Genomic DNA, 23,651 nt, shown 5'->3' on the forward strand with positions numbered 1-23,651 from the left:
ATTTCTCCCTCCCTTTCCCCCTCCCCCATTTGCCTTCCTTCCTGGAGGAGAGCCAGTTTGGTGTTGCGGTTAAGTGTGCAGACTCTTACCTGGGAGAACCAGGTTTGATTTCCCACTCCTTCGCTTGCACCTGCTGGAATGGCCTTGGGTCAGCCATAGTTATCACAGAGCTTGTCCTTGAAAAGGCAGCTTCTGGAAGAGCTCTCTCAGCTCCACCTAACTCACAGGGTGTTTGTTGTGGGGGAGGAAGATAAAGGAGATTGAGACCCTTGAGTGAGTGGAGGGCAGAATATAAATCCAATGTCGTCTTTTTCTTCTTCTTCTTGCAGTTCTCAAACATCTGACATTCATGTCTTGTGGCTCTCAAACATCTGGCGTTTATTCTACATTGTCAGCCGCTCTGACCTCTTGAGTCCGTTTGCGGAGAGGGTGCGATATAAGTTTAAAGTAAATTAAAAAAAAATACATGGCTCTTAGATTAAGCAAGTTTGGTTACCCCTGTGCTGGGGAGTCACTAAATGAAGATGGACGGTAGCTTCAGGGCAGACCAAAAATAAAAAAGGTCAGTCTGTCGTACAGCATGTGGAACCTCCTGCCACAAGGTTTGATGATGATCTTTAGCAGAGAGGGCTTGAAAAAGTGGAGGCCTGATCAATGAATGGAGGAGGAGATCTCCACTGAGAGTCATTAATAAGTAGAGCAAAGTAGGAGTCAAGTTGCACCTGATAAAGTGTGCTTCGAGCACATGATGAAAGCTTACATTCTGAATAAAACTTTGTTGGTCTTAAAGGTGCCACTTGACTCCTACTTTGTTCTACTGCTCCAGACCAACACAGCTGCCCACTTGGATCAGTCATTAACAAGGATGGCTAAATGGAACATCCAGGTTCAGAGGCAGTCTACCTTGGAAAGCCAGTCCTGAAGTGAAAGAGCAACATTGCAGGGGGAGGCTGCCACTTCTGTGCTCTGCTTGTGAATTTCCTGGCGAAGTGTCTGGCCCATTGCACAAGAAGAAAAGGATGGTACTCTATGTGGGCCTGATGGCAGAGAAGGGTCTATCGGCTTCTGTTGGACAAAGCTGCTAAATGGAGCTTCTTTGTTTAAATGCAGTATATCTGGATAGCAGATGCCATCTGCGGAGGCAGGGTTGGCCAAAGTTGCTTAATGTAAGACCCACCTAGCATAAATGTCAGATGTATGAGGGCCGCAAGACATGAGTGTCAGAAGTTTGAGAGCTGCAGGACGGAAAATAGATGGGGGGAGGGAAAGGTGGAAAGAAAGCAACTTTATTTTTAAATGCATTCTCCCAAGTCAGCACCTGGCTTGGTTTGGAGAAGTGATTTAAGGAGAGACATGCCTTTTCCAAGCCAGCTGACAGGGGCTTCAAGAGCCACACAATTTTGTGTGAAAGTGCCACATGTAGCCCCCCCAGCCGCAGTTTGGCCACTTCTGCGTGGAGGACTGCCGTGCTTCTGGGATTCCTAGAGGCTCCTGCCTGTACTGGGAACAAGCTACTGACCTCAATGAAACTTTGGACTGACTCTGCAGAGTTTTCGCCTTATCTTCCCCAAGATTATTTGAATTGCACTGTTATCTCTGAATCAGGGTGTGGGCTTGGAGGCCTAAACCCTAACGGGATGCTTTATCAATGGGAAGACCTTCAGAGTATCTGTTTCAATACGTATTTGTGAACACAAAGATCGTATGCCTTTACTGGGTTGAGTGAAGTTGAAAATGCTGGAAAGGGAGATGCCAACTGATGGGTGGAAATCAGTGGTAGGTTGGGTCTAAAAATATTGCTTGCCAGGAAGCAAAGGGGGCCACCCATAACTATAAGGCCATCATTTAATCTTTATAAGAAATAAATACTTTTTTCAAAAAAAAATACATAAGTGGAAAAAAATGTACAATTAAAACTTTTGTGAAATAAATGTGTATATATATATTTAGTAATTACAGTGTACATAGATTGCACATTTTACTGGCAGTATGCAGTAGATATTAAATGTCAATCCGGATTGCATTTTCTCCAGGGGAGCTGATCTCTGCCAGCTGAAGATCAGTTGTAAAAGCGGGAGATCCCCAGGCCCCAACTGGAGGCTGGCAACCCTAAATACAATGTAAATTTTAGTTGCACTACAGTAAAAATATTAGAACGTCTGTTATATTTCAAGCTACTAAAAGGACATTAACATTTTTAACATATTGCCTAATGTTTAAGGGAGCCCACTTTATCAGGGGCCCACTTGCCATCGGGCAAGCTGACACTCTGGCCAGTCCGCCACTGGTGGAAATCCACGCTGGCCTGCCTTGGTGCTTAAAATGAGAATCAGGTGAACAGTGTCCTGGGAGTTAATAAAGTCAGTGAATAAAGTCAGACTTAACCTTTGAGTAGAACAAAGCTAGACTCCAATGGCACCTTTAAGACCAACACAGTTTTATTCACAGTATGAGCTTTTGTGAGCATGCACACTTCCTCAGATACAGTGAAATGGAAGTTAATGGTACATCTATAGAGGCAGATGCCTCTAGGTGCACAGCAAATTAGCATACAACTTAATGAAGATGTTCTGAGATATGCAAAGACCGAACAACAATAACCAGGACTTTTTTTGTAGCAGGAACTCCTTTGCATATTAGACTCCACACCCCTCATGTAGCCAATCCTCCTGGAGCTTGTAATAGGCCCTGTACTAGAAGCCCTGCAAGCTCTTGGAGGATTGGCTACATCGGGGTGTGCGGCCTAATATGCAAAGGAGTTCCTGCAACAAAAAAAGCCCTGGCAATAACTAAGTTTATACAGTCTCCAGGACACTGTTTGTTTGGATTAATTTGCGGGATTGGGGGAAACAGCGTCAGATCAACACAGCGGTCCACCTGTATGAGTAGAGCTGCATAGGTTTGCGCCCTTACTATTATTTTATTTCAAACCTTTAACAACTGCCTTTCTTCTTATTAGAGCCAGTTTGGTGTAGTGGTTAAGAGCGGTGGACTCTAATCTGGAGCACTGGGGTTGAGTCCCCACTTCTCAACATGAAGCCTGCTGGGTGACCATGGGTCTGTTGCAGTTCTCTTAGAGCTGTTCCTCTCAAGAGCAATTCTCTCATAAGAGAAGCCATGTTGGATCAGGGCAATGGCTCCCTCTAGTCCAACATTCTGTGTCACACAGTGGCCAAAAAAACCCAGGTGCCATCAGGAGGTCCATCAGTGGGGCCAGGACACTAGAAGCCCTCCCACTGTTGCCCCCCCAAGGACCAAGAATACAGAGCATCACTGCCCCAGACAGAGAGTTCCATCTATACCTTGTGGCTAATAGCCATTGATGGACCTCTGCTCCATATGTTTATCCAGTCCTTTCTTGAAGCTTGCTATGCTTGTAGCCACCACCACCTCCTGTGGCAGTGAATTCCACGTGTTAATCACCCTTTGGGTGAAGAAGTATTTTCTTTTATCTGTTCTAACCCAACTGCTCAGCAATTTCATTGAGTGTCCACGAGTCCTTGTATTGTGAGAAAGGGAAAAAAGTACTTCTTTCTCTACCTTCTCTATCCCATGCATAATCTTATAAACCTCCATCATGTCACCCCTCAGTTTCTCCAAGCTAAAGAGCCCCAGGTGTTTTAAGCTTTCTTCATAGAGGAAGTGTTCCAATCCTTTTAATCATCCTAGTTGCCCCTTTCTGGACCTTTTCCAATGCTATAATATCTTTTTTGAGGTGTGGTGGTGACCAGAATTATACACAGTACTCCAAATGAGGCCGCACCATCGATTTATTCAGGAGCATTATGGTACTAATGCCCCTGTTATAAATCAGAGCTCTCTCAGGCCTCATTGCTTGTATCAACAAGAAGTGATGTCATCATGCCAGCAACTTCCGGGTTATGCTCTGGTACTAGGGTTTCCAAGTCTGACTCAAGAACTATCTGGGGTCTTTCAGGGTGGAGCCAGAAGCAAGGGTGTGGCAAGCATAATTGAACTCCAAAGGGAGTTCTGGCCATCTCAGTTAAAGGGATGGCTTCCTTCCATTTGGAATAATGAAGGATAGGGGCACCTTCTTTTGGGGCTCATAGAACTGGAGCCCCTAGTGCAATCTCTTTGAAACTTGGTGGGTATTTTGAGGAGAGTAACCAGATGCTATGTTGAAAATTTGGTGCCTCTACCTCGTAATAAATGCCCTCCCCCGAGCCCCTGATACTGACAGATCAATTATCCATTATACCCTATGGGAATCAGTCTCCATAAGAAATAATGGAGTGCCCAGCAGACATTTCCCTCCTGCCCCCGCTTTCTGATAACCCTGAAGTTGGGGGAGGGCCTCCAAACTGGGGGATCCCCTGTCCCCACCTGCAGATTGGCAGCCCTGTTTGGTACTCAAGCAAAAGCTCTATGGTAAAACCAGCTTCTAGCATAGAGGTTTTGCCCAAATACCAGAGCATCACCCAAAAATCGTTGGTGCGATATCACTTCCTGCACAATGCCAGCAACGTGGCCTGGGCCTTCCTCTTTGGTAAGTCTTTCTGCTGGCCAGCTGATCAGCGCCAGAGGAGGCAAACCTTGGCAGTGGGGATCCTTGCCTCCACTGGGAGGAGGCAGTTCCATAATCATAGGGCTGCCACTGTCCCCACCAAACAGGATTCTTTGATTGATGGGAGAGTCAGGAGGGCCTCTCCTTTTGATCCTGATTCCAAGGCAAGACTACTTATTAGCGTCTGCTGAGCTTGCTACTTTTGATAGCTCATTACATTTGATAACTCCTGAGCCGAGGCCTGGCTTTAAACACACCCAAACATGCACACAAGCCTTCCCACCAGTTAGACTAGGCTGTCCCACTTCATACAAGAATGGAGGGGGGAGTCTCCTTTCTGCATGTGTAAAATATGTCACCCTGCAAGGAGACATCTAGCACTTCGAGGACGAGACTGAGCTAGGCTCTTTCTCCCTTTGCTGCTAAGTTTCTGCTTCCAGAGATGTTCCCCTCCAGGAGAAGAATGTCCAAACACGGCAGCCTTTCGTTTCATTTGAGTTATATCCTGCCCTTCTCACAAAGCAGGCTCAGGGCAGGTTCCATCAGTAAGTCAGACAGGTAAAACAGTTTAAAATAGATTAAATTGCAATATAAACAGCTGAAAATACAAACAAAACCTTAAAACCAGACTAGAAAAGCTAGATGTAGACTACACTGAAACCAGGCTGGAAAAGTTGCCTCAACAGTAATTGGATCCTGAGTCACTGGAATGAAAGGGGGAGACCAAATAGCAGGTGATGTCCGCCTCCTCAACTGAAGACCTGGCGGAAGAGCAGTATTCCCTCTAAGCTGAGTTAATGTGAACTAGCTCACAGTTTTTTAGCCTTTGGCTCACACATTTCTTCCTTAGCGCAGGAAAAATGGCCCCAGAGCAAACTAATTTATGCAGTAAATCATATCTTTAATACCAGTCGCTCATGAAGTAGAATTTTTGCTCACAAGACTCCGCAGCTTAGAAGAAGAATTGCAGATTTATACCCCGCCCTTCTATCTGAATCAGAGACTCAGAGCGGCTTACAATCTCCTATGTCTTCCTCCCCCACAACAGACACCCTGTGAGGTAGGTGGGGCTGAGAGGGCTCTCACAGCAGCTGCCCTTTCAAGGACAACCTCTGCCGGAGCTATGGCTGACCCAAGGCCATTCCAGCAGCTGCAAGTGGAGGAGTGGGGAATCAAACCCGGTTCTCCCAGATAAGAGTCCGCACACTTAACCACTACACCAAACTAACTCTCAGCTTGGAGTATTGCAGAAGAGCTCCATTTTGTAGGTCCTATGGAATTGTAGCAGATCCCGCAGGGCCCAGATCTCTATAGGGAGCTCATTCCACCAGGCAGGGGCCAGGGCCGAAAAGGCCCTGGCCCTAGTCGAGGAAAGTTGGACGTCCCTGGGGCCAGGGACCACCAGGAGGTGTTGATTAGCTCATCTTAAAGACCTGTGGGGCTCATATGGGGAGCGGCAGTCCCAATTGCATGCTAGCTTCTATCACATTTGAAGTCTGAAAGCAGTATGCTTCATTTGGCCTCGCCACCTTGTCAATCATACTTGATTTTAAAAGTTAGTTTTGAGGAAGTAGTCGCTTTGTGTTGGAACTTGGCGATAGAGTTGAAACTCTGGTGATAGAGGGCTTGGCAGCTGCATCCTCTCTGAGCAAAGCTCTCGGTGGCACATTTTGCTGGTCAGGAAAGCGACTTTTGTTTATTCGTTTTTAGTCCACCTTTCTTGCTGAGACTCAAGGCAGATTTGAACTAAAAGCTCTGGAGTAAGAACAGTACTCAAGAGCATCCAATGACGCTGCTGGGTAGGAGGTTCAGAATGGGGAAAAGGAAATACTACTTTACACAGGGAGTGATCAAAACCTGGAATCTGCTGCCAGAGGATGTAGGGATGGCTGCAGGAATAAACAGCTTTCAAAGGGGATTAGATAGATTTATGGAGGATAAGGCTATCAATGGCAACTAGTCATCAGGGCTTTTTTGGCAGAGAAAGTCCAGCAGGAACTCATTTGCATATTTGGCCACATCCCCTGATGTCACCTTTGTTTAGGGTTGTCAAGTTGCGCATGTGCAACACAATGACATCACCTGGAAGTGACATCATTGCGCCAGCAACGTTGCTTGCGGCCGCTTTAGGCGTTTCTGGGAAAACTCCAGTTTTCCCAGACGCTCTAGCCATTTGGGAGGGAAACAGTCTATGGTATATATTGTACCATAGAGTTTTCCCTCCCAAATGGCTAGAGTGTCCAGGAAAACCAGAATTTCCCCGGAAACGGCTAGAGTGGCTGCGAGCAAGGTTGCCAGCGTGATGACATCACTTCTGGGTGACATCATCGTGCCAACATCGGGGGAGGTTCCCCCTACTGGCCCAATGTGGGCTGGTGGGTTGGGAACCTCCCAGATGGGGGAACCCCTGCCGGACTGGGGGCTTGCCAGCCCTACCATTGTTTCACACAGGGCTTTTTTTTTTGTAGAAAAAGCCCAGCATGGACATATTTGCATATTAGGCCACACCCCATGACATCACCATTGTTTCACACAGGGCTTTTTCTGCAAATATTTGCATATTAGGCCACACACCCCGACGCCAAACCAGTCGGAACTGCGTTCCTATGTGTTCCTGCTAAAAATAATGCCCTGCTAGTCATGAGTGAGGGGAATCTCCACATTCAGAGGCACTAAACCTCTGAATCCTACAGCCAGGAGGCAATGTTAGGGGAAGGTCTCAGCCTCTATGGCTTGTTGTTGTCCCTCCAGAAGAACTGGCTGGCCCCTGTGTGAGACAGGAGGCTGGACTAGATGGACCATCGGTCTGATCGGGTAGGGCTCTTCTTATGAGTACAGAGAAATAACAAAAATCAGTGGGCGCAATAACCCTGACACTAAAGTGAGGATTTTTGTCCAATTTGCAAATGCAGCATAGCAAACAGGACAAAATTCAGAAAGAAAACCCGGGAGAATTACTTTTGGACATGAGGCTAGATAATTTGGAACTGTAAAGACTGGGCAGAAGAGCAGAGGGAGAGAATTTGGGGACTGTCCAAGTGGCAGAACATGGACAGGAAATGTTCAAAGATGTATATGCGCACAATTCCCTAGGCATTTCCTCTTCACTACTTGACCTCCAATGGATGGTTTATTCCCACTGCGGTTACTCCAGGGCATGACGGTGGACATCAGCAATTAAAATCAGGAAGCATCAACAGGGCTGGCCCTGCCACTAGCCAAATAAGGCAATCGCCTAGGGCGCTGGCCTTCTGGGGTCGCAGAATTGGGCGCCCCATGTGGAATTCTAGCAGGAGCTCCTTAGTCCTCCAAGAGAGCCTTGTAAGCTCTTGGAGGATTGGCTACGCCAGGGATGTGTGGCCTAATATGCAAAAGAGCTCCTGCTAGAATTCCACCCCTGGTGGTAGGTGCCACCACAAAATAGTTGGAGGTCCTCGTAATGTCTTCAATCACCAATAAGGCCACAGTTGAAACAAATCTTTGCCACTTTTGGTTTGCCTGAAATCTGAGTGATAGACAATGCTTCAACCTTTACAGGGGCCACTTTCTGGGCTTTTGTAGAAATGCACTGTTTCTACATACTGCCTTATCCCCCCCTCTTCTGATGGATTGGCAGAGCAAGCTGTGTGGTCTGTATAGACTGTGCAGCACACGGGAGACAGGTGCCTCTTGAGACTCAGCTAGCCAGATTTTTACTTCAGTACCCTACAACTCCCCATGCAACAACTGGGGGGCTCCTTCAGTGGAACTCGTTTGCTCCACTTGCATTTGGATTTTGCGAGACCTGAAGGTAGACATAAGAACATAAGAGAAGCCATGTTGGATCAGGTCAATGGCCCATCCAGTCCAACACTTTGTGTCACTCAGTGGCCAAAAAACAAGGTGCCATCAGGAGGTCCACTAGTGGGGCCAGGACACTAGAAGCCCTCCCACTGTTGCCCCTTCCAAGCACCAAGAATACAGAGCATCGCTTGCCCCAGACAGAGAGTTCCATCTATATCCTGTGACTAATAGCCACTGATGGACCTCTGCTCCATATGTTTATCCAATCCCTTCTTGAAGCTGTCCATGTTTGTAGTTGCCACCACCTCCTGTGGCAGTGAATTCCATATTTTTTATCCATTCTAACCCGACTGCTCAGAAATTTAATTAAGTGCCCACAAGTTCTCGTATTATGACAAAGGGAGAAAAGGATTTCTTCCTCTACCTTCTCTATCACATGCATAATCTTGTAAACCTCAATCCTATCACTCCTCAGTCATCATTTCTCCAAGCTAAAGAGCCCCAAGCGTTTTAACCTTTCTTCATAGGGAAAGTGTTCCAACCCTTTGATCATCTTATTGCAGTCATGCAGTGACACTTGCAGGGCTTTTTTTGTAGAAAAAGCTCAGCAGGATCTCATTTGCATATTAGGCCACACCCCATGATGCCAAGCCAGTCAGAACTGTGTTCCTGTGCGTTCCTGCTCAAAAAAAAGCCCTGGGTATTCGGGTGCATCAGGATCAAACTTTTACGCGGCGCGAAAAGTCGTGACAAACAGGGCCACGTGCTCTTCAGCTAGGAGACCATGGTTGGGTATCTGCTGGCGGGGAGGATCAGACCATGAGCGCGAGGAACAGACAAGGCCAGTATCCTTCCAGGTAGAGCTGTGCTCAGGATAGATGCTTAAGAGAGACATGGACCACATCCGTAGGATGCCATGAGAGTACCTAGCAGGCAAAGGGGTGGCAGTAGCAAGAACCTATGGGAGATGTGGGTGTCTTGGAGACATCTGAGGAAGGGCAGAATCCCATCACAGAGAGTGGCCAAGAGTCAGAAGCAGATAAACAGGAACCCCACATATCAGAAGTGACTGGCCCCAGGGCAATGAGGGTCAAAATCTATCACAGACGAACTCTGAAATGACTGGTGCCCGGAGATCAGGGTCAGGGCTTTTTTTGTAGCCGGAACTCCTTTACATATTAGGCCACAACCTCCTGATGTATCCAATCCTCCAAGAGCTTACAGGGCTCTTCTTACAGGGCCTACTGTAAGCTCCAGGAGGATTGGCTACATCAGGGGGGTGCAGCCTAATATACAAAGGAGTTCCTGCTACAAAACAAAACAAAACCCTGATTGGGGAGTTCTCAAGAAGCGAGCAGTGAATCATGAAAGCTCATACCCCGGCACAACTTTTGTTCGTCTTTAAGGTGCTGTTGGACTCTTACAGGTAGATTGACAGAGTCTTAGAAGAAGAGGGGTGTTACATATATATGAATATATGAAGCTGCCTTATACTGAATCAGACCTTTGGTCCATCAAAGTCAGTATTGCCTTCTCAGACTGGCAGCGGCTCTCCAGGGTCTCGAGCTGAGGTTTTTCACACCTATTTGCCTGGACCCTTTTTTGGAGATCCCGGGGTTTGAACCTGGGACCTTCTGCTTCCCAAGCAGATGCTCTACCACTGAGCCACCTTCCCTCCCTACATTGTTACATTGCGGACTGTTGTGAATTTGTTGCTGTTCCCTTATTGTATGGTATAGTTATTTTAAAACGATCCCGTAAGGTAAAAAGCCTTTGCTTTAGTTTCACTTTTCATTGGTGGTGTTGGTTGCTGGCTGGGGGAGGCTGTGGCCTCGCAGGGCCCAGGTAAAGTTCTGTCCTCTTTTGATATCGGATGCCGTGGAGTTGATATAATTTTGATAGCTGCTGCATCTGACAACAAAGGGTTAGAAAGACTTCCTGGTTCGTGCCGGGTGCAGAATTTGATGTGAGAATGGACAGGAAGACAGTGCGAACGTATACATTTGCGTTATTATACCAAATGCGTGAATTTTGTCTTAGACCACTGGTCCATCAGGGTCAATGTTGTCCTCTCGGACTGGCAGCAACTCTCCAGGGTCTCGGACTGGCAGCAATTCTCCAGAGGTCTTTCACATCACCTACTACCTGACTGTTTTAACTGGGGATGTCAGGGATCGAACTGGGGACTTTTTGCATCCTCGGCAGATGCTCCTAGTGCTGAACCACGGCTTCTCCCCAGCATCCCACTTTGTGGGAAGGATTTTGGGTTGACTGACAAACAGGGCCGGCGCTAGGGGTTTTGCTGCTCGAGGCAGACTCCTGCGCCATGCCTTCCCCCCCCCCCGCAAACTTCCTTTATGGCACTCGTTGCATTCGTGTACTTTGTGCACACGTGGCACGATGATGTCACCAGGAGTGATGTCGTCATGCAGGGCAGCGGGGGACGAGAGAGTGATGGGCAGCACACAAGAGTGCTGTCGCGCCACCGCTTTCCTCCTGCACTAAGCTCTTTGGAGGCTGCTAAAACAGTGCACTCTTCAGAGGCTTACTTGGAAGCCTCAGAAGAGCTTAGTGCACTGTGCAGCTCTCCTCCGAGCCTGCCTTCATGGAGGAGTGCTCTGTGTGGGTAAGGGAGCACCTGGTGGCACCTGCAGGGGGGGTAGTGCCCCAGGCCACTGCCTACCCCGCTGACTCCTATGCACAGGCCCTGCTGACAAATGTAGACCCTCTCATTCCCATGATTTTTAAAAGGAAAAATCGTACGAGGGTTTCTGCTGGTCTTGTGTACATGGATGCTTTTTCTACCTCTGGCATGAGCTCCCGTAGGATGCAAGGCCTGATGGTGCTTCAGCTGTTATAGGCAACATCAGGGCTTTTTTTGTAGCAGGAACTCCTTTGCATATTAGGCTACACACACCCCGATATAGCCAATTCTCCAGGAATCTACCTCTTAGTACAGGGCCTGCTGTAAGCTCCAGGAGGATTGGCTACATCAGGGGGGTGCAGCCTAATATGCAAAGGAGTTCCTGCTAAAAAAAAAGCCCTGGGTAAGATGTCCAACTGGGCTAGAATGGCGACCATAGAGTGCATTTTCCAGGTAGGCTAGAGTAGCCAAGGAGCCAGTCCCATCTGGGCTTGAGTGTTGAGCAAGGCATGGTACTTTCCAGTGAAATTGGAGGTTCAAGTTTTGGCGAGGATGGCGTTGCCATGGGAGACCCTTCTGTCAGGACTCGAGTGGCCATAGGGTGTGGCTCACAGCTATTCTTGCAATTCAGCCACTACTCTCTTCAGAAATGACTTGGATGCTGCTCAACCTAAACACATGCAACCTGGTATTTGCAGAAGATTACCGATGAAATGAATGTCGCTTTGCTGTTGAACAGGGAATGTTTGCATGCTGGGTTTAAACAAGGAAGTTGTAGCATGGGTGAGAGAAAGAGAGGGGTTATCGTTTGCTTGTTGGCATTGGTTGAATTTGCCCAGCAGAAAAGGCAAACTTTATTTAATGATGGCAGGTTCCGTGTTCTGGAGCTTGTTTCAATAAGGAGAGAAAAGGTGATAATAGAAAGTGGTGCTTCTGAGCATGTGCAGTGGGCATACATTAGCACATCTGGTCAAAGGACCACAAGCCAGCAATTTTGCATTAAGATATGGGGAAGGTTACAATTGCCATCTCCTGGGTGGGGTAGCCCAAAATTACAAGTGATCTCTAAGCAACGCAGATCAGCCTCCCTTGGTTGGGTTGCCAGGTCCAACTCAGGATATATCTGGGGACTTTGGGGGTGAAACCAGGAGACTTTGGGGGTGGAGCCAGGGTGTGACAAGTACATTTGTACTCCAAAGGGGGTTCTAGCCAACACATTTAAAGGGACTGTGCTTCTTTTAAATGCCTTCCTTTCATTGGAAATAATGGAGGATGGGGCACCTTCTTTTGGTGCTCATAGAATCGGGCTCCATGGTCCGATCTTTTTGAAACTTTGGTGTGCTGAAAATTTGGCACCTCTAACTCAAAAAACAGGGCCCCCCCGCCGAGCCTCAGATACCTGTAGATTGAGTCTCCATTATACCCTATGGGAACGGGTCTCCATAGGAGACCCCTGCCCCTATCCTCGGTCCTTTGAAACTGTAACTTGGATGTGGGTAAATAGTTGGAATTTTGCCGTGCTCTGATATACTGTTTTTGAAAGCTTGTCAAAAGCTTTAAGTGAAACAAGGGAATATAAGGTACGACCTCGTTGCTGTGCTGTGCTGCTGAGCTGTGATATAAGATCCATTTGGAATTGAAACACTACATGATTTCCTCAGGAGGCGCTGGACCGAGGATTCCTTTGAAATTGAAGGACTATTGGCTGAATTCTGAAAGGACATTGCTCTGGGTAGTTGTATCATTATAGTCCTTTCGTTGTGTTTATTATAGGTGTTCTATACATCAGGATATGCTTATAGTGTGTTTTGTATGAGAGTGCTTAAATATTAGATATTTGTTTATTAATTTTCTGTGCTTCTTTAGAGGCTGGTTATCACGGAACCTTAGGGGGTTTTTTTCCTCCAGTCACCCAACTGGGGATTGGCAACCCTACTCCCTGGAGACAAAAATGGCAGCTTTGGAGGGTAGACTTGATGGCACAATATTCCACTGAAGCCCTTCTTCTCCCCAGACCTCCCCTTCCTCAGGCTGTGCCCCCACATTTCCAGGAATTTCCCAATTCAGAGCTGGCAGGAAGAAGTCTTTGGTTCACTTGAGTTAAAACTATTCTATCCTCCCCTTTCCTTATGCCACACTTACCAAGTCATCCAAAAATTTTTTACCGTGAGAATGTCGAAGTTAGGTTTTAATTTCATCTGGGGCCAATCTTGCCTCTAAATTAATCTTTCCAGTTTTTTGCTGCCAGGGATCGTTGTTCTGTCTCGAGGGAAGGAGGCCACTTCTGTGAGAACGTACAAGCCGTAACTTTTGGCCAGCTGCCTCTGTGTAGAGTGGGGGCGGCCAAACTTGCTTAATGTAAGGGCCACGTAGAATAGACATCATATGTTTGAGAGCCTCAAGGCATGAATGTCAGATGTTTGAGAGCCACAAAACATGAACATCAGATGTTTGGGAGGGAGGAAGATGGGGGGAGGGAGGGAGAGGTGGGAAGAAAGCAACTTTAACTTTAAATGCATTTTCCAAGCCGCCATCTGGCTTGGCTTGGAGAACTGATTTAATAAGACAAATGCCTTCTCCAAGTCAACTGACGGGGCAGTGGTGGGCTTCAAGAGCCACATAATAAGTGTGAAAGAGCCACATGTGGCTCTTGAGCCTCAGTTTGGCCACCCCTGGTGTGGAGGAATGCTTCCCAACTGTCTCTCTCGGCTTGACTTCGCGAACGAAGATTTAAGAAGGGTGCAGTAGTCCACGTCTGCTGCAGGCTCGCTGGTGGCTGACAAGACCAATGCGGGACAGGCATATCCGGCCACAGTGGCTGCAGGGAAAAGTCTGATTTGGGGTTGGTGCTGTAGCAGTGCGATTCTTCCTCAATCTCCTTTTGTCCTCAAGACCAGCTATGCGTGCATTCTCAAAGGAAGAGACAGCCTGGTGGATGGTGTGCCTCCATGCTTTGCGATCTGAGGCTAGGTCAGACCACTGGTGATGGTTGATGCGACAGGTGCCAAGGGATTTCTTCAAGGAGTCCTTGTACCTCTTCTTTGGTGCCCCTCTATTTCGATGGCCGGTGGAGAGTTCGCCATACAGAGCAATCTTGGGAAGGCGGTGGTTTTCCATCCTAGAAATATGCCCTGCCCAGCGCAGCTGCGTCTTCAACAGCAGTGCCTCGATGCTTGTAACCTCCGCCCTCTTGAGGACTTCAGTGTTGGTCACAAAGTCACTCCAGTGGATGTTGAGGATGGTGCGAAGGCAGCGCTGATGAAACTGTATAGGTGTTGGAAATACTGCTGGGTCAGCAGATTGGTTCAGTTGCCAGCTCCAGGAGATTCTGAGGGCGGGGTTTGGGAAGCTGAGTTACCTCAGCAGGGTAGCATACCGTATAGCCCACCTTCCAAAGCAGCCCTTTCCTCCAGGGGACTGGATCTCTGTAGTCTGGGGTTGCCAAATCCAGGCTGGGAAATGCCTGGAGGTTTGGGAATGGAGCCTGGGGAGGACAGGGACCTCAGTGAGAAACAGTGCCACACAGACCACCCTCCAAAGCATCCATTTTCTCTCCAGAGCAACTGAGTTTTGTCATCTGGAGATGGACGGTAATTCCAGGGGGAATCTCCAGGCCCTACCTGAAGGTTGGCATCCCTACTATCCGGAGATAAGTTGTCATTCCAGATCTCCAAACCCCCACCTGGAGTTTGGCAACCTTAAATGACAACATATGGGAGAAGCTCATCTTGAGAATATGCAGGGATGGAGTTAAGGGGGGGGGGGTAATTTGATTTTGCAGCTTCTTATTTGAGTTACTGCAGCCAGATCCTTCTTGTCTAGGAAACAACAGAGCCAGTGAGTCATCCAGAGCTGTGAAGTCATACTTCGGGCCTCCAACCGCGAGTATTCCCTAAGCGAAACCCCTTGTGTTTCAAGGGGGTCTTCATATTGGAGTAGGAGTGTCAGGCAATGTTCCCTCTAAGCTGTGGGGTCTCGAGAGCAAAAATTCTGCTTTGTGAGCTGCTGGCATTAAAACTGTAAGCCAGTTATTTGGCTACTGTATAAATTAGTGTGCTCTGGGCCATCCTTCCTGAGCTAAGACAAAACTGTGTGAGCCACCAGCTCAAAAATTAGCTCACACTAATTCAGCTTAGAGGGAACATTGGTTTCAGGCCCCTTTGAATTTCAAGCAAGGCGGGGAAAAAATGGAAAATCCGTGACAATGATTCAATTCAAGCGCTCCTTCTGACCAATTTTATATAAAGTGTCTAATAAGCACGCTCACCAGATTTGTAGATAGATTGTGGACTTCAAAACTTCTTGCACAAACACTTTGTTGTCAAAAACCAATTGCGATGCTTACAGCTACTTACAAATGTGTGCTGCTTATGTGACTTGGATTTTCATCTGTTTACTCATGCTTATTGGACGCTTTATATAAATTGGTCAGAAGTAGTACTTGAGTAAAGTGTAAAGGACTGGGGAAGGCAATGGCAAACCGCCCCGTAAAAACAAAGCAAGCGTAAAGGTGCGCCTTTAAGACCAACAAAGTTTTATTCAGAATGTAACCTTGACGGGTGCTAGAAAGCATACATTATGAATAGAACTTTATTGGTCTTTAAGGTGCAGCTTGACTCCTGCCTTGTTCTACCGCTTCAGACCAACACGGCTGCCCATCTGGATCCACCCCGTAAAAAGTCTGCCATGAAAACGTGAATGAAACGTCACCCCAGAATTGGAAATGATTGGTGCTTGCACAGGGGATTACCTTTACCTTTAGTACGTGAATTGTATCAGTTATTTGTCACCTTTGAGTTTCGGGCATCTTTGGGTTTCAGGAACCTTTGAGTTTCAGGCAGCCTGACAATTGGGATTGCGGGTGGGGGGGAGAAACGGCAGAGAAAGAGTCTGGCCTCCCAGGCTTCTTTGAAACAAAAGAGCAACTTGGCAGAACAACCTTCTATTACAAACAAAGGCTTACCTAGTAATCTAATATTTAAACATTAGATAGAAGAGAGAGAAGCATACACAGAGATCCCTTTCTGCTGGCGTTGCGAGCCAGCAATGTCCTCCGAGGGAGTTTTGTTGGGGCAGGAGAAGGGTGTAGGAGATCAGAGGTTTTGCTCCTTTGCTGCCGGCTGTCTACGAAGAAAAAAAAGGGTGCAACTTTTAAAAAGAGCACTGGTGGGTGTCATCGGTAGAGAATCATACCATGATCTGGGAGATCCGGGTTCACAGCTCTGCCCCGGAGGTCTTTGGGTGACCTCTGGCCAAGCACATTTTCTCAGCCTCCTTCCCCCCTCCCCCCTTATGGTGGGGCTACAAAGATAAGGCCTGGAATTCGCAGTTGCTTCTTTCTTATCAGGGTAAATTTCTCTGGAGCTGTAGGATAATGTGAAGAGAAATGCATAGAGGTAGGGTTTTTTCCCTGTTAGAGAGTGCTGGTGGTGGAAAGTGCTGACTTAGGGTGGCCACTCATGAGGTTTTCAAGACAAGAGATGTTCAGAGGGGGTTTGCCACAGCCTGCCTCTATATAGTGATTCTGGACTTTAGTCTCCCACCCAGGGCTTTTTTGATGGCAGGAACTCCTTTGCATATTAGGCCACACACCCCTGATATAGCCAATCCTCCAAGAGCTTACAGGGCTCTTAGCACAGGGCCTACTGTAAGCTCCAGGAGGATTGGCTACATCAGGGGTGCGTGGCCTAATGTGCAAAGGAGGTCCTGCTACAAAAAAAGCCCTACTCCCACCCAAGTAGGAACCAAGGCTGACCCTGCATAGCTTCTGAAATCTGGTTAGCCTGGGCCATCCAGGTCAGGGCAATCCACAGAGCAGAGGGATGATTATCAAGCAGGTGTTGAGTCCCTACATCTCAGTTTGGTGTAAAACAATAAGAACATAAGAGCCTAGCTGGATCAGACTGGTGGTCCATCTAGTCTAGCATCCTGTCTCACAGAGTGGCCAACCAGTTCCTCTGCAGGGCCAACAACAGCATAGAGGCTGAGGCCTACATAGGAAGAGTCCAGTTGGATCAGACCAGTGGTCCATCTAATCTGACATCGTCTCACACAGTGGCCTTCCAGTTCCTCTGCAGGGCCAACAACAGCATAGAGGATGAGGCCTACATAGGAAGAGTCCAGTTGGATCAGACCAGTGGTCCATCTAATCTGACATCGTCTCACACAGTGGCCTTCCAGTTCCTATGCAGGGCCAACAACAGGGAATAGAGGCCGATGCGTTCATAATAACGTCAGAAGAGCCTTGTTGGACCAGACCGGTGGTCCATCTAGTCCAGCATCCTGTCTTGCACAGTGGCCACTACCTCCTCTGGAGAGCCAACAGCAGGGCATAGAAGTTCAGGCCTTCCCCTGATGTTGCCTCCTAGCACTGGGATTCAGAGGCTGACTGCCTCTAAACATGGGGGTTCCCTTTAGTCACGATGTCCACCGATAAACCTATCCTCCATAAATTGTGTCTGCAGCTGTGGGCTGAACCTGTGGCTACGGTAATGTGTAGTTTGGCACTGAGACAGGATCCTGGACTAGATGGACAACTGGCCACGAACACATGAAGCTGCCTTATACTGAATCAGACTGTTGGTCCATCAAAGTCAGTATGGTTTACTCAGACTGGCAGCAGCTCTCAAGGGTCCCGACCAGAGAGAGGTCTTTCACGTCACCTATTGCCTGGTCCTTTTTTAAATGGGAGGTGCCAGGGATTGGACCTGGGGCCTTCTGCATGCAACGCAGATGTTCTACAACTGAGCCACAGCCCCTCTCACAATCCTGATGTAGATTTGTTTACGAAGGGTCCATGACTGCTGGAGAACCTTGCTGGATCAGACCAAAGTCTGGATTGGTCCAGAGTCCCACTTCCGACTTTGGCTAGCCTCTGTGAAACTCAGTGCCTGAGATTCATGGTAGACTGCTTCCAGAAATGGAGGTTCCATGGAACAATTCAGGCTAATAGTCCCATGTCTCGCTCGTTGTCTGTACTGGATCAGGCCAAAGGTGATGATGATGGGTTCGATTTGTGAAAGGATGGATTTTGCCCCACTAGAATCAGTGCCTTGTTTTAAAAAAGCATCATTTTTTCAGACCTAGGAAGTGAGGGTAGACAGTATTGACCACTAGGGCTTCTTTTTTGTATTAGGAACTCCTTTGCATATTAGGCCACACAACCCTGATGTAGCCAATCATCCAAGAGCTTACGAGGCTCTTCTTACAGTGCCTGCTGTAAGCTCCAGGAGGCTTGGCTACATCAGATGTGTGTGGCCTAATATGCAAAGGAGTTCCTGCTACAAAAAAAGGCCTTGCCACGATGGAAGAAAATTAGGTGCCCGTTTTACCTGATTGGGGCTTGAGGCCACTGAGGGAGGCGGGGTTGTAATCTGGGGAATGGTGAACTCTGGTCCATATAGGCCTTCCCACCCCCCCGTGATGTTTGAGCCAGTTTGGTGTAGTGGTTAAGAGTGGCGAACTCTAATCTGGAGAACCAGGTTTGATTCCCCGCTCCTCCAGATGCAGCCAGCTGGGCGACTTTGGGTCAGTCACAGTTCTCTCTGGGCTGTCCTCTTAAGAGCAGTTTCTCTCAACTCTCTCAGCCCCACCTGCCTCATAGGCAGTGTTCCCTCTAAGCTGAGTTAGCATGAGCTAGCTCACAGTTTTTTAGCCTGCAGCTCACACATTTTTGTCTTACCTCAGGAAGGATGGCCCCATAGCAAATTAATTTATGCTGTAGCTCACAACTTTAATGCCAGTAGCTCACAAAGTTAGAATTTTTGCTCACAAGACCCCACAGCTTAGAGGGAGCATTGCTTACAGGGTGTCTGTTGTGGGGAGGGGAAGGGAAAGGAGACTGTAAACTGCTCTGAGACTCCAAGTGAAGGGCAGAGGTATAAATTCAACTCATCATTTCATCTTTGTCTTCTCTCACCCCCACCCAAAAATATGCCTCAGATAGCATTTGGGCCAGATGCAGTATTGTGACAGATCTTCATGACTTTATGAATATACCGCATTTGTTGTTTTTGGGAAGTGTTGTTCTGCATTTTTGATACCCTGAGCACTTTGCGCAGTTTGCAAATGTGTCCCACCTCAGTTGAGCAACACAAATGAATACTAAACACGATGGTAATCAGGGGAGGGGGAGGTTTCTCACTCCTTTGCCGGGCTGTAGCCTAGGATTTGGCCTGCTTCAGACAGATGGCTTTTGAAATGGGGGTTTTGATGAGTCTGCAAAAGAGGAGACGACTGTTGAAGGCTGCTAGCCAGGATGGTCGAACAAAATCTCCAGGTTCCGAGACAGTCTACTTCTGAAGGGTTAGATGCCAGAGAGCATCTAATTGGTCAGTGTGGGGAAAAGAGAATGTCAGAGTTTCAGTGAGCCATTGGTCTGACCCAGGGGTGGCCAAACTTGCTTAACGTAAGAGCCACATAGAATAAACATCCGATGTTTGAGAGCCACAAGACATGAACATAAGATGTATGAGATCAGGAAGGAAGGAAGATCGGGAGGGGAGGGAGAGGTGGAAAGAAAGCAACTTTAAGTGCATTCTTCAAGGTGCTGGCTGGCTTGGCTTGGCAAAGTGATTTTAAGAGAAATGCCTTTTCCAAGTCAACCAGAGGGATAGTGGGAGCTTCAACAGCCATGCAATATGTGTGAAAGAGCCACAGTTTGGCCACCCCTGGTCTGACCCATCAGGGCGCACGCTCTCTCTCTCTCTCACAAGAAACTGATGTTAAATATATTTGTGGTGGATTATCTGGTCTCCAGCTAATCGAATGGAACCTCTATATACAAAACAGCATACCTCTGAATGACAGATGTCGATTGGTGGTTGATTGTGACCTTCCTGTTCGTGGCCTTCTTAGTGTTTGCCTGCCTGCTGGAAACAAGATGCTGGACTCAGTGGACCTGTGGTCTGATCCAGCTGGAGTCTTTTCTGGTTTTAAATTACGTGCAGTAAGATTGAGATGCTCAAGCAGTCCACGCGCTTTCCTTGTACTGTGGTGTTTGTGGGTTTGCTCTTTCCTGCCCTCCGCTCTTGTTTGAGTTCCAGAGAATAAGTAGACTTTGTCGCGGGATTGATTTGTCTGGCTTTGCTGCAGCTTTTGTTTGCGTGGCAGTGCTCTCAGAGCACATTGATAAAAATGCAACTGAAAACCCCCGGTCCTGATGACTGCCTGGTGGGTTTTTTTTCCAGGTGGGCAGCTGTGTTGGTCTGATGCAGCAGAACAAAGTTGGGAGTCCAGGGGCACCTTTAAAATTAACAACGTTTTATTCAAGGTGTGCCCTTTCCTGGGCTCCCACACTTCCTCAGGCACATTGGAATGAATGGTTCACAGTTTATAATGAATGGTTAACAGTTGGCTTTAAGGGAGACGGATGTATGAAAGTGCCCTCCTTAGTTGTTATGCTCCATTCTTTCAAGCATGGTGTTAATTAACAGCATTCTTGTTTTTAGGGCTCAAGGAATACATTCCAAATATTTTGCATTGCTTTGCAATCACTATTTCAATATACTGTTCCCAAAAAAGAAAGGCACCAAAATACAGAACAAAGTTAAGAGTCCAGTGACGCCTTTAAGACCAACAAAGTTTTATTCAGAATGTAAGCTTTGACATACTCAAATAAAGGATATTGGCTGTTCAGCTCATTGCATATATACTACCATCTTCCACTATTTTAATATATTTTTTTATAATGCCAAACCAGAATGATGCTTTTATATGTGTGTTAACACATTTAAATTCTCTGAGAACCTTACGCCTTCCTTTTAACCCAGAACAGACCCTTCTTTATTGCAGGCCCACCATGTAAACCCACAAGGAAGCCAGAATGACACCCAGATTTATGGCACTTCACACCTATGACATGTCTGCTTTTTATCACCCTCCACTGTTGTTACAGCCCAAACTAACAAACAAACACTGACCCCAATTTGTGATTCTTTTAATCTGCTAAAAACATTCCCATTACTCTACATACCAACTCACTGCCCACTTTCTCTATATTTAAAGATGGCTTGCCATTCCAATTTTGTCTGATGAAGTCTGCTTAGAGCATACGAAAGCTTACATTCTGAATAAAACTTTGTTGGTCTTAAAGGTGAAACTCGTCTACTGCTTTGTTTTATTGCAGGATACTTAATGGACATCAATCTGCTATACTGACGTTTATTACTGTTGTTGTTGTTTTAGCCCAGTGGACACAGGCTGGCAGTCGCTAGGCCCCAGCTTGTGATTCTTTTAATCTGCTAAGGGACGTTTCCATGATTTTGCATGCTGATTCACTGCCCACTTTCTCTATATTTAGGACTGCTTGCCATTCCATACTACTGTTCGTCGAAGTGTGCTTAGAGCACACGAAAACTTACATTCTGAAAAAAACTTTGTGGGTCTTAGAGGTGCAACTTGACTGCTTTGTTCTACTGCTTCAGACCCACACGGCTGCCCACCCGGATCTATCTTTAAGACCAACACAGTTTTAGTCAGGGCTTGAGCTTTCATGTGCTTTGTTGGTCTTGAAGGTGCCATTGGACTCTTTGTTCTGTTGCTTTGGACCAACCCAGCCGCCCATCTAGAACTAAAACGCAGAGGGCGTATAAGAAGACTGCAGATTTATACCCTGTCCTTCTCTCTGAATCAGAGACTCAGAGCGGCTTACCATCTCCTATATCTTCTCCCCGCAAAACAGACCCTGTGAGGTGGGTGGGGCTGAGAGGGCTCTCCCAGCAGCTGCCCTTTCAAGGACAACCTCTGCCAGAGCTATGGCTGACCCAAGGCCATTCCAGCAGCTGCTAGTGGAGGAGTGGGGAATCAAACCCAGTTCTCCCAGAGAAGAGTCCGCACACTTAACCACTACACCAAACTGGCGCTCTATAACCCTTCTTGGTGGGAATATATATGTAAGGATTAAAGGAGTGTAGCATACGTGGGGGTTTTTGTGCATGGTGTTTCCTCCATGTGCAGGGAGGGACATCTGTGCACGAGGTAAAAGCAGCAACACCTTCCATTAAGATTTGTTTTTATGAGTGGGGGGGAGAAGCTCCCCCTTGCCTTGAGAGCCTTCCCCCATTCAAGCTGCGTGAGATTAATTGCCGGCTGTTCTTGCAGGGTGGCTTCCCCGGAGGTCGAAAGCTCTTAAGCCTCTTTCTCATTGGTGTTGCACCCAATTTGCACGAAGAGCCTCAGAGTCTTAAAAGGTTGGCTGGCAAAGCGGATTGCCTGGCAAAAAATAGACCGGGGTGGGGCGGGGGGGGAGACACTTTTGTGTGTGTTTCCCCAGCCGTCGCCAAGACTGACAAGGGGTGGGCGGGGGTCTATTTGTGGCAGACGGGAGACTGGATACAGCTGGTACAATGGCAAGCAACAAGAGTTCTCCTCCCAAGTTGTTTCGTGGGCTATAGCGGAATCAGGAGGCTGACTTCCTCCTGCCCTTTTAATCTCTGACTGTTTTTGGTCTTTCAGCTTGCCATACACAGAGCGTGCAGCACGAAGGAAAACGCATTCCTTGCAGCTGGAATGGTGTACCATAGTTTACAGCAGGGTGTCAAACATGTGGCCCAGGGGCCAAATCAGCCCCCCAGAGGGCCCCTGTCAGGCCACCGAGCAACTGGCTGTCATCTGTTTCCTTCGCCTTCTCTCTTGCTTCCTTCTGCATCACAGCTTGCTTTGCAAGGCTTGCTCAATCACACAGGAGCTACAGAGCAGAGTCTCTATTTTCTCCACTGGCTGAGGCTCCTCCTTTGGGGAGGGAGAGCTTGCTTTGCCAGGCTCTCAATTGCACAGCAGAGCTACTGAGCCAAGCCTCTCCTTCTATTGGCTGAGGCTCCTCTCTCTCCTGGCCCCCAGGGGAAGGAAGGAAAGAAAGAGACAGCTTCCTTAGTCCAGTTCCCTGGATCCCATGGGAGAAGTACAAAGAAAGCACCTTTAAGACCAACGTGTGCTAATGTTTTAAGCACATTTTATTTTAAGTTTTTAAAAAAAAAAAATCTTTAATTGTGTTTGTGTCCTTTATAAAGTTTGTATCTGCTACCCAATCTTAAATGGGTAAACATACGGCCCAGCATGACATGGCTCGGCCCAACAAGGTCTCAAATGTGTCAGATCCGGCCCACATAACAACTGAGTTCGACACCCTTTGTTTACAGTAGTCTGCTATCCTTTTCCTGTTAGGGAGAGATGGAAAGGGACAGGGCTTTTTTCGAGCAGGAATGCAAAGGAACGCAGTTCTGGCTGGCCTGGTGTTAGAGTGTGGTCTAATATGCAAATGAGTTCCTGCTGGGCTTGTGCTACAAAAAAAAGCCCTGGAAAGAGGTGCTTCCAAACTTTCTGCTTTCCAAACTTCTCTGGGTTTTGGAGTAAGAGTGTAAGAAGAGCCCTGCTGGGTCAGACCAGTGGTCCATCTAGTCCAGCATCCGGTCTCACACAGTAGCCAATCAGTTCATCTGCAGGGCCAACAACAAGGAATAGAGTTCAAGGCCCTTCCTTTGATGTTCCCTCCTGGCAGGGTGGAATTCTAGCAGGAACTATTTTGCATATTAGGCCACACACTCCTGATGTAGCCAATCCTCCAAGAGCTTATAAAAAAGACCCTTGTAAGCTCTTGGAGGACTGGCTACATCAGGGGTGTGTGGCCTAATATGCAAAGGAGCTCCTGCTAGAATTCCACCCCTGCCTCCTGGCACTGTGATTCAGGGGTTGACTGAATGT

The 23,651-nt window shown here is 47.5% G+C and overlaps 1 protein-coding gene across 3 annotated transcripts in view; it reads left to right on the plus strand.

Moving 5' to 3' along the window:
* Window positions 1–23,651, plus strand: part of CERS4 (ceramide synthase 4) — a 110,800-nt gene that overhangs the window by 6,395 nt on the left and 80,754 nt on the right. The window lies entirely within an intron of this gene.

The sequence above is a fragment of the Heteronotia binoei genome, chromosome 2, assembly GCF_032191835.1.
Source record: "Heteronotia binoei isolate CCM8104 ecotype False Entrance Well chromosome 2, APGP_CSIRO_Hbin_v1, whole genome shotgun sequence".
In the NCBI taxonomy this organism is placed as follows: domain Eukaryota; kingdom Metazoa; phylum Chordata; class Lepidosauria; order Squamata; family Gekkonidae; genus Heteronotia; species Heteronotia binoei.